Here is a 10,126-nt window from a genome sequence, read left to right as displayed (position 1 = left end):
TATCGGATGTGAATTTTGTTATGGCATGTATGGTGGATGTTTTGAAACGAAATCCGAATTGTTCGTATCGTAATAATTTGTTATCTTCAATATATTTATTTAAAGATTTTGTTACTAGAATTTCAAAAAGTTTACCCATATTTGGTAGAAGACTTATGGGTCTATAGCTGCTAACTTTTCTGGGGTCTTTATTCTTTTTCAAAATTGGTACTACTTTTGCCAACTTCCAGTTGATCGGAAAATATCCGTTGTTTAACAAATTGTTAAAAATAATTTAGAGCAATGTAATATAATTATGTGGGACATTTTTTAGCGCAACTGTGGGAATATTATCTACGCCTATTGATTTTTTATTATTTAATTTTCTAATGATTTTTGTAAATGATAAATGATTGTAAAAATAATTAGGGTTATTCTCGAAAATTGGATTAATTGCGGTGTTATGTGTTGAAAAATTTATTTGAGTGTTTGTTTGATTCTTAATCATTTTATTTCTTATTTTAAAATTATCAATTGTTTTGTTTACTATTTGTTCCAATCTTGGACTACTCGAGACTCGATTTTTATTATTTATATCCGCTAGATATTTTGCCAGCACATTTGCCTTATCTGTGGCTTCCGTAATAATTGTGTTTTCAGCTTGGGAAATACATTTATCTACATCTATTGTTTCTTTGTTTATTAACTCGACATTGTCAGATTTTACTATTAGATTTGGTATGTCCGTGTTCGTATTATTTTTGAAAACTGCCTTTATTTGAGGGAACATATTTTCGGGGTCATGGCAACTGATTTGTTCTATTAGGAGGATGTAATAATTAATTGTGTCGCTCAATTTTAATTCGAAAAAAATGTCTTGAAGATCATTTGAAAAATTTGCTCTTTTGCGTCTCCTGGCGAGTACGCACTTATTATATATAGATTCTTATTATTTTTTAATTTTAGTTTTATTATGGTTACTTCAAGATTTTTTAGTTTATTGTGGCAAGCTAGATTTATTTTCTCGAATGTTATAAACTTGTTAATTGTTATGGCTGTCCCCCCTCCCTTACCGGAGGCTCTGTCATCCCTCACTATATTATAATTTGGAAATTTAATTTTGTGTCTGTCCTTCAATTTAGTTTCATTAATTAGTGCTATGTCAATTTTGAGTTTTAACAATGTGTCTAGTAAGTTATATCTCCTGACATTGCACACAATAGAATTGACATTGATTGATAATAATTTTAATTCTTTAAATTTCATTACCTCCCCTCCCCTGTGTTTACGATTTCTACTTTGATATCTATTTTTTGGGTGTTTTTTTGAACCATCTCACGAATATCGTCTATCAAGGTCATGAATGTTTTAATTTGAGACATAAATTAAGCTAATATATTGTCAAGGCCATTGTAACAATTTTCATTTTCGCTCGTTGGTAAATTAAATACAATATTAGAATTTATTTCATTTCTTTCTAAAATATTCATTGGATTATTATTTTCTTGTCTTGCTACGTTTATTTTGGTTTTTTTTGTCAATTAGTGGTACTTTTGTGTGTTGTGATTCTAATGTATATTACTACTATTTTCGTTCAGTTTGTTATTATTATTTTTAGAGGTTTCGACATTTGAATTATTTTTTCTAATTAAAGACGCAAAGGAGATGCCCGGCTTAATTAAATTTTCGACCATTTTGTTTTTTTTTCTTTTAGTAATATTAGAATTTTTTTTTGGTCTCCAATTTATTCTGACAATCCAACAAAACCGGACATCTCCTGTACGATGCAAGATGTCCATTTTTTTTGCAGTTTATACAGAAACTTCCGCATTTTCAACATTTCTCATGGTTACTCTACATTCCCCTACTAAAAATAAAATCAGGAATCGTCATAAATGGTCAGAATTTCTGAACATTCCTGAACAGTCTCACCACTTCTGACGTTTTCGAACGTTTCTCACCATTCCTTACCAAATACTTTCCAAGCTCCCCCCACTTTACTCCCACCATTTTCGAAGCTGTGACCATTTCTGAAATTCCTGACCATTTCTGAAATTCTTGACTATTTCTGAATTGTGTGAACACATAACCTATAAAAATTTTGGTACATCTTTCTAATTTTGGTAAAGTCTCATGAAAATTTATATATATATAGGGGAGACCGGGGCGTAATGGCTAAGGGGCGTAATGAATAATTGTAATTTGTTTAAAAGCCGTAAATTGTAATAATTTCGCACAATAGACAAGTTATTGTACTTGGTATACTGCAAGTTTGTCGGAAGTTTCATTAATATTTATTCATTATTGTAAGAAATATAGTAGAAAAACTTTTTTTGACATACGAAAGTAACTTTTCAAAATTTTCGTTTTTTCGTTCTATTTTTTTTAAAAATAGCTTTAAAAAAAAAACTGAAATGAGGTTTCGATCTTGACACGTTTGTTTTTAAGGGACAATTCGAGATTTTTGATTCACACTTCCGGTATTGTTAAAGAAAAGCCAAATATTTGCCGAGTACCCCCGGGGCGTAATGGCTAGTTTTTCCCGGGGCGTGTTGGCTAATGCAATACGCTATGTATAAAAAGCAACCTACCATATCGGCGAAGTGTAGGTTTGTTTTCGCGGTTACTTGTCACTTAGTTTAAATATGTTTAGGTGTTTTTAACAAAATTTAAAAGTTTTGGTCTAAAATTTACAAATAGTAGATTTCAAGCTACGATTTTAATGAGAAATTACAAAAAAAATTGAGAGAGTGCCAATATCACAGAATATTATTAAAAAAGCGATAGTTGAAATATTTCTGAATAAAAATAGCATTCACGGAATACCCAGGAACCTTAATTTACAATATACAATAAGATTGGAAACTGTATATAATAATTAGCAATCATTATTCATTACGCCCCGGCTCGGGCCGTATTTTGGAGCTCTGCATTGCTCCAGAAAAACTGTTGTAGAATAAAAAGTAAGAGTCATATCGGGACGTTTGTAGTCTTAAAAGAAAGCTGAGATACCAGAGTAACTTTTCTGGAAGATAAACATTCAATTAGAACAAAAATGTCCGAGTAAAACAACAAAGAGTGAAAAGTTAGCCATTACGCCCCGGTCTCCCCTACATATAAAATCTTTCAAATTTATTTTTTACATTTTAGAATACATTATTCTATTATAAAAATTGTTCTTTTAACTTAACAAAAGTTCTCATTTTTCAAATTGGTATAATTATTGAATTAATTATACAGCAAAAGTAGGTAAATAAATCAAAACATTCGGACCATTCTTTTAACATTATTTAATATATTTATTTAATGTATATTTATAATATATTAATTTAATATATGTATATTTACTTGTAATTATTTAATATAGTTAATTAATAATAAATTTTGTTTCATAATATTAGTAATTTACTATACCAGTCAGTACTTATTATGAGAAGTATTTGCATTATAATTGAAATACAGTTATATTTAAATTATTATTAATCATTAATAGAATAATTTCTTACTATAATGATTATTAATAATTTAAATTTAAAATTTATAAAAATTTCAATATTGCATTAATAATTCATTATTATTATAAATTATAATGTTAAATTAAATTAATATTAAATACTAAATTCATTTTCAATGCAGATATAATAATAATTATTATTAATCTGTATTCGTATTATAGTTTATGAAACATTCCAAATTGTAAAGTAAAGCCTTAATTTATTATTGATTCAATTAATAATGTTAATTTTTATTAATTCACATAATTAATTAATAAAAATTATTTAACAGTTTATTCTGATTTATTGATAATATTGGTAATTGAATTTTACTATTTTACAGTTGCTCTTTATATAGACAGTTGAATCCAGAAATATGTAAGTCGGTTCGGTAGTCGCAGTCGTTAGGGCAGTTAGTTTAGGCACTAGGTTAGGTCATATGCGTCGGGGTTCGATCCCCGTAGGTTCCAAATTTTAATTTAATTCCGGGAATTAGTTTCAAGTTGTTCCGTATGTAAACAAACTGATATTAATTAATAAAATATATTTTTTAAAATTAATTTGTTGCAACTTTTTGCATATTGTTTAAATAAATAAAACAGAAGTGGCTTAAAAATATGGTCAAAAATGAGATACAAATGGTCTCAAATAGTCACCAATTATGGGCGTGGTCAACAAAGAGGAGGGGATAGTAGCAAACTTGTGACCACTTTAAACTTCCTCCTGATCAGTTGTGATAGATTTCTGACGAGATCCATCCAGAATCGTAAGAAAACTGGATTAAAGTGGTCAGGCGGCCTGACCATTTGTCTGACCATTCCTGATTTTATTTTTAGTAGGGTCTCCCGGCCCATGTTGTTCAGCGCACTTGACACACCGGTAGGCCCTATTACAGAATCTATAGCGGTGTGTCCAATGCGCTGATAATTATAACATTGTATGGAGTTACGATGCTTAACTTCATCCCACCATACTAATTGGTCCCAGGCGGAAAAGTCGGACGAACGTCGGAGTTTACAACCGGCTGGGATCCGCGCCCGTACAGACCGCAAGTACCGACGGTCTGTACCGATTCGGATCTGAAAAAGCAACCGGCGCGGTACAGATTATGCTCCGACTGTCGGAACCGTCTTCCCACTATTGTCAGTACTGGCTCGGTACTGGATTTCTTCCGCCGGCGGATCTTATTCTTCTGCGGCGTCGGAAGAATGACGGATATGTTGAGTCTGTACTGGCTCGGTACTGGGGAGGATCCGACTGCGGATCTCGTCATTTATTGTCACATTATAAATTAAATAATTATTACAAGTAATTGCATTATTTTAGAAAATAATTATTATTAAATAAATCTAATCAATATATTAAGTAATTATTTATTGAGACTTTTTTAAAAATTAAATAATTAAAAAAATTCGTTATTAATTAATATTATATATTATTAATTAACATTAATATTATTGAGAATTAATAATAAATTATTAATATTAATAATAATATTAATTAATAATATCTCAATAATAATTGAATAATTGTTTCTCAATATAATAATATTGAAGGTAATGATATTAATAATTTTAATTAATATCTTAATAATAATAAATTTATTGTTATTGATATATTATTAATTAATATTAATATTGATAATTTATTATTAATTCTCAATAATATTAATGTTAATTAATAATATATAAAATTAATTAATAATATCTTAATAATAATAAATTTATTATTATTGAGATATTAATTAAAATTATTAATATTATTACGTTCAATATTATTATATTGAAAAACAATTATTCAATATATGTATTATATAATAATAAAAATATAACAAGTTTCTTTTTTAACGAAATATTGAAATAGTCCTAAATATACATTCAATAAAGTATTGAAAATATAGCGGTATCATTGACGCGTAGTAATTCTGCAAGTTTTATTTGAGCTAGTGACACTTGAGAGTATTTAAGATTTGAGAGTCCCATGCGAGCGTAGCATAGTGGTTAGCGTGCGAGATTTCGGTGCGTAAATATTCTGTTAGGCGTAGGTTCCGTACCCCCAAGCGTTAGGATTTTTCAAATGTCTATGTAATAAAAAATTGCGTTTAAGTGTATAAAAAAATAAAAAAAATGTGTAAAGTGAACTGTCAATGAATTGTCTTCAGTATTTATCTTTTGCAATTAATTATTATTTTTTTATTGATATTTGTTAAAATTATCATTTGGATCCGATCCGGTTGTCAGTCGGTAGAATGCCAGCGCTCGGCTGGCTATTAAATGAAAAATCCGCGGTCGGTAGAGTGCCAGGTCCCAGCCGGTTGAATTATACACGGAACGGCTTCTCCCGGCCGGTCAACGGGCGGTAGAATGCCAGTTCCGAGCCGGTTGCCAGCGCGCTCCTGGCCTAGTCACTATTCGGTAGAATGTCCGTTCACATTCGGTTGGCAGGCGGTTCCGAGCCAGTACAGTTACACCGGCGTCAGTACGGGCTAGGATCCGCGCCGGTTGGAAATTTCCGCCTGGGCGTTAGCTAATCTTGTTATTTTTTTCATTTCTTTATAGTCACTATCAGTTGTTATCTTGACGAGGAAGGCATCCCCGCCTCTTTTTGATTTAAAAAAGTTCATTATAAGTTTATTTCTTTAAAATTTATGTTTTTTACTTTTATTTTTAATAATTCTGCGCGGATGTCTTCCTCGTCGTAAACTCCCGCTAACCCCCTTAACAGACAAGAATGTAACTTTTCTTGATTTGGGGTTTTGGTGTGGAATTCAACTTTATTAACCTTAAGGTAATTGAATGTCATTTTAAAATTTTCGTACGTACTAACATAAATCGCAATTTTATTATTATATAGATTTTTAAGGATAGGGGAGGGTGGTCCCATACCGACCCCCTAAAGTGCAAAGGCTAAAAATGTGCCAAAAATGTGTTTCTTTGTCTTCGTCAAAATTTTTTTGAGTAAAGGAACTATTTTTCAATGTTTTCTGACGGTTGCCGAGGTTTCTGATTGTCATTAATAAAAGATCTAAAGAAAAAGCGAAAATTTACATTTTTAACTTTTTCAAAATGGGTGGTCCGAAACCGACCCCCCAGGCGGAAATTTCCAACCGGCGCGGATCCTAGCCCGTACTGACGCCGGTGTAACTGTACTGGCTCGGAACCGCCTGCCAACCGAATGTGAACGGGCATTCTACCGAATAGTGACTAGGCCAGGAGCGCGCTGGCAACCGGCTCGGAACTGGCATTCTACCGCCCGTTGACCGGCCGGGAGAAGCCGTTCCGTGTATAATTCAACCGGCTGGGACCTGGCACTCTACCGACCGTGGATTTTTCATTTAATAGCCAGCCGAGCGCTGGCATTCTACCGACTGACAACCGGATCGGATCCAAATGATAATTTTAACAAATATCAATAAAAAAATAATAATTAATTGCAAAAGATAAATACTAATGACAATTCATTGACAGTTCACTTTACACATTTTTTTTATTTTTTTATACACTTAAACGCAATTTTTTATTACATACACATTTAAAAAATCCTAACGCTTGGAGGTACGAACCTACGCCTAACCGAATATTTACGCACCGAAATCTCGCACGCTAACCACTATGCTACGCTCGCATGGGACTCTCAAATCTTAAATACTCTCAAGTGTCACAAGCTGAAAAAAAACTTGTAGAATTACTACGCGTCAATGATACCGCTATATTTTTAATACTTTATTGAATGTATATTTAGGACTATTTCAATATTTCGTTAAAAAAGAAACTTGTTATATTTTTATTATTATATAATACATATATTGAATAATTGTTTTTCAATATAATAATATTGAACGTAATAATATTAATAATTTTAATTAATATCTCAATAATAATAAATTTATTATTATTAAGATATTATTAATTAATTTTATATATTATTAATTAACACTAATATTATTGAGAATTAATAATAAATTATCAATATTAATATTAATTAATAATATATCAATAACCATAAATTTATTATTATTGAGATATTAATTAAAATTATTAATATCATTACCTTCAATATTATTATATTGAAAAACAATTATTCAATTATTATTGAGATATTATTAATTAATAATATATAATATTAATTAATAACGAATTTTTTTAATTATTTAATTTTTAAAAAAGTCTCAATAAATAATTACTTAATATATTGATTAGATTAATTTATTAATAATTATTTTCTAAAATAATGCAATTACTTGTAATAATTATTTAATTTATAATGTGACAATAAATGACGAGATCCGCAGTCGGATCCGCCCCAGTACCGAGCCAGTACAGACTCAACATATCCGTCATTCTTCCGACGCCGCAGAAGAATAAGATCCGCCGGCGGAAGAAATCCAGTACCGAGCCAGTACTGACAATAGTGGGAAGACGGTTCCGACAGTCGGAGCATAATCTGTACCGCGCCGGTTGCTTTTTCAGATCCGAATCGGTACAGACCGTCGGTACTTGCGGTCTGTACGGGCGCGGATCCCAGCCGGTTGTAAATTCCGACATTCGTCCGACTTTTCCGCCTGGGCCCCTATTTTTTTGGGGAAAATCTCAAGAATAATCAAGATATCAAATTCTGATAGTAATTAAAATAAAATTCAACAGTCTGTAATGAACTGTTAAATTATTTTGACTTCATTTAAATACATTTTTGGACCTTTTTCTGAACAAAAAGGTAAATAAATGAATCATTAGTAACTTTACTCTGAGATTATTTATGTCTTTAAGTTATGTTGACATAGTTAAACTTGAATTAATATTATTACTTTATTTAAATAAATTTTAAAGCCTTTTTTAAAATGATAATAAATATAAATTGTTAAACAGTATCTAAATTTCCAATATAATAGCAGCAATGGTTTTGCCTGTTTTAATTTTCGCCCTATTTCTAGTAAAATATATACGAATTTTGTTATTAATTGTTTTTCGTTTTCGTACTTAACTGCTTTTAAAGATGTCGAAAAGTACACCTTTTCTTAATTCATATCGCCTTGTCAAGAACATTTTACAACCGACAATGAATAAAATATTTAACCAAAAGAGAATTAAAGTTAAGTAATAAGTGCTGTGATTGTTAGTAAAATATTTTATAAATTCCTAAAAAATAAAAGTAAATATGCAAAACCTATCCTCACTTCATGTGAACAATAAGGAAGAAGAGAATAAACAATTACATTGTAAAAATATGGGGGTCGGGTTGGGACCACCCCCACTATTTTCACAAAATGTTTTGCCAAACACTTATATCAGTGGAATCAATTTAATTTGAATGTTGTACGTTGAAGTTAAGGTCATATACAATCAAAATTAATTTCGTAAAAATTTTCCTGTATTCAAAAAACACTGTTAGCTCGAATTCCGTATAGGTCAAAAATTAATTTAAACAATGCTAAAATCTAATATTGCTTGAATCTTCAAAATGAAATCAAACGCATTGATAAAACCTGTGGCCCGCAGTTGTTGGTGTTGTGAAAGTGTTCGACTGATGGTACTGACGATTTTTTTAGTGGTACCATCTTCAAGAAACATAAGGGGGTCGGTATGGTACGAGGGGTCGGTATGGGACCACCCTCCCCTAAAGTTTTGCATACTCAAAAAATTCAATAAAATACCTGTAAGTACCTTCCCACATAGCACAATAGTATGAGGTAAGGTTATGTTGAGTACTAATCGTAAGGCTCATAAGGTTACACGATATTGCTGTGGTAGACCTGAGGTGAACTAAAAACTTCCGCCATGGAGGTGAGGTTACATGTTAGGGTGTGGTGACTATATATGATAAGGCCATGGTAACCTTACACGTTAAGGTTGAGGTAACGTTACATGTTAAGGTTGAGGTAAGGTTACATGTTAAGGTTGAGGTAACGTTACATGTTAAGGTTGAGGTAAGGTTACATGTCAAGGCTGAGGTAAGGTAATTATTAAGTTGTAAGGTTGAGGTAAGGTTGTGATAAGTTTACCAGTTATAGAAAATATTGAAAAAATAATTAATAAATAAATATTCAATTAAAATGTTAAGTTTGTTGCTCTTCTCTATTTTGGAAACCTGACATGAAGCAGAAAATTTTGAAAACAAATTTGGGGGGACTGGGATTCGAACCCGGGATCGACGCGCATAAACCTATCATTCTAACTAACTGAGCTAAGTAGAGAACTGCCCAGTAAAAAAAAACTAATTCAAATGAATTGAAACGAATTAACATTTTTGGTAGGCTCCAATTCGTATTTGTCACAAAGCGGGATTCAATCAAGCTCTTTGTATATTCAATTGAATTTAATTCAATATGTACCAATTTGTCCAAACGAATTCGCATTCGAAAGAAATGGCCAAGGAATGCATTGAATTCGTGCTAACGAATTGAAAAAAATTAAAGGCTTAAAACTTGTCCAGTGAATTGGTACGGATAGAAGGTTCGGAAGTTCAATACAGTTTCACGAATTCAGGAAAATTGCATCATGGCTCCAATTCGTATTTGTCACAAAGCGGGATTCACGAAAGCTCTTTGTGAATTCTTTTTAATTCATTTCAATTAGTTTTCGTTTACTGGGTAAATTATCAGACTGAATATTTCTACTGAGGATGATATAGTCAAAGATGAAACAAATAATTTGAAG

This window comes from Leptopilina heterotoma, unplaced genomic scaffold, assembly GCF_015476425.1.
Source record: "Leptopilina heterotoma isolate Lh14 unplaced genomic scaffold, ASM1547642v1 Lhet_135, whole genome shotgun sequence".
In the NCBI taxonomy this organism is placed as follows: domain Eukaryota; kingdom Metazoa; phylum Arthropoda; class Insecta; order Hymenoptera; family Figitidae; genus Leptopilina; species Leptopilina heterotoma.
Note: the sequence above shows the minus strand (reverse complement) of the source record.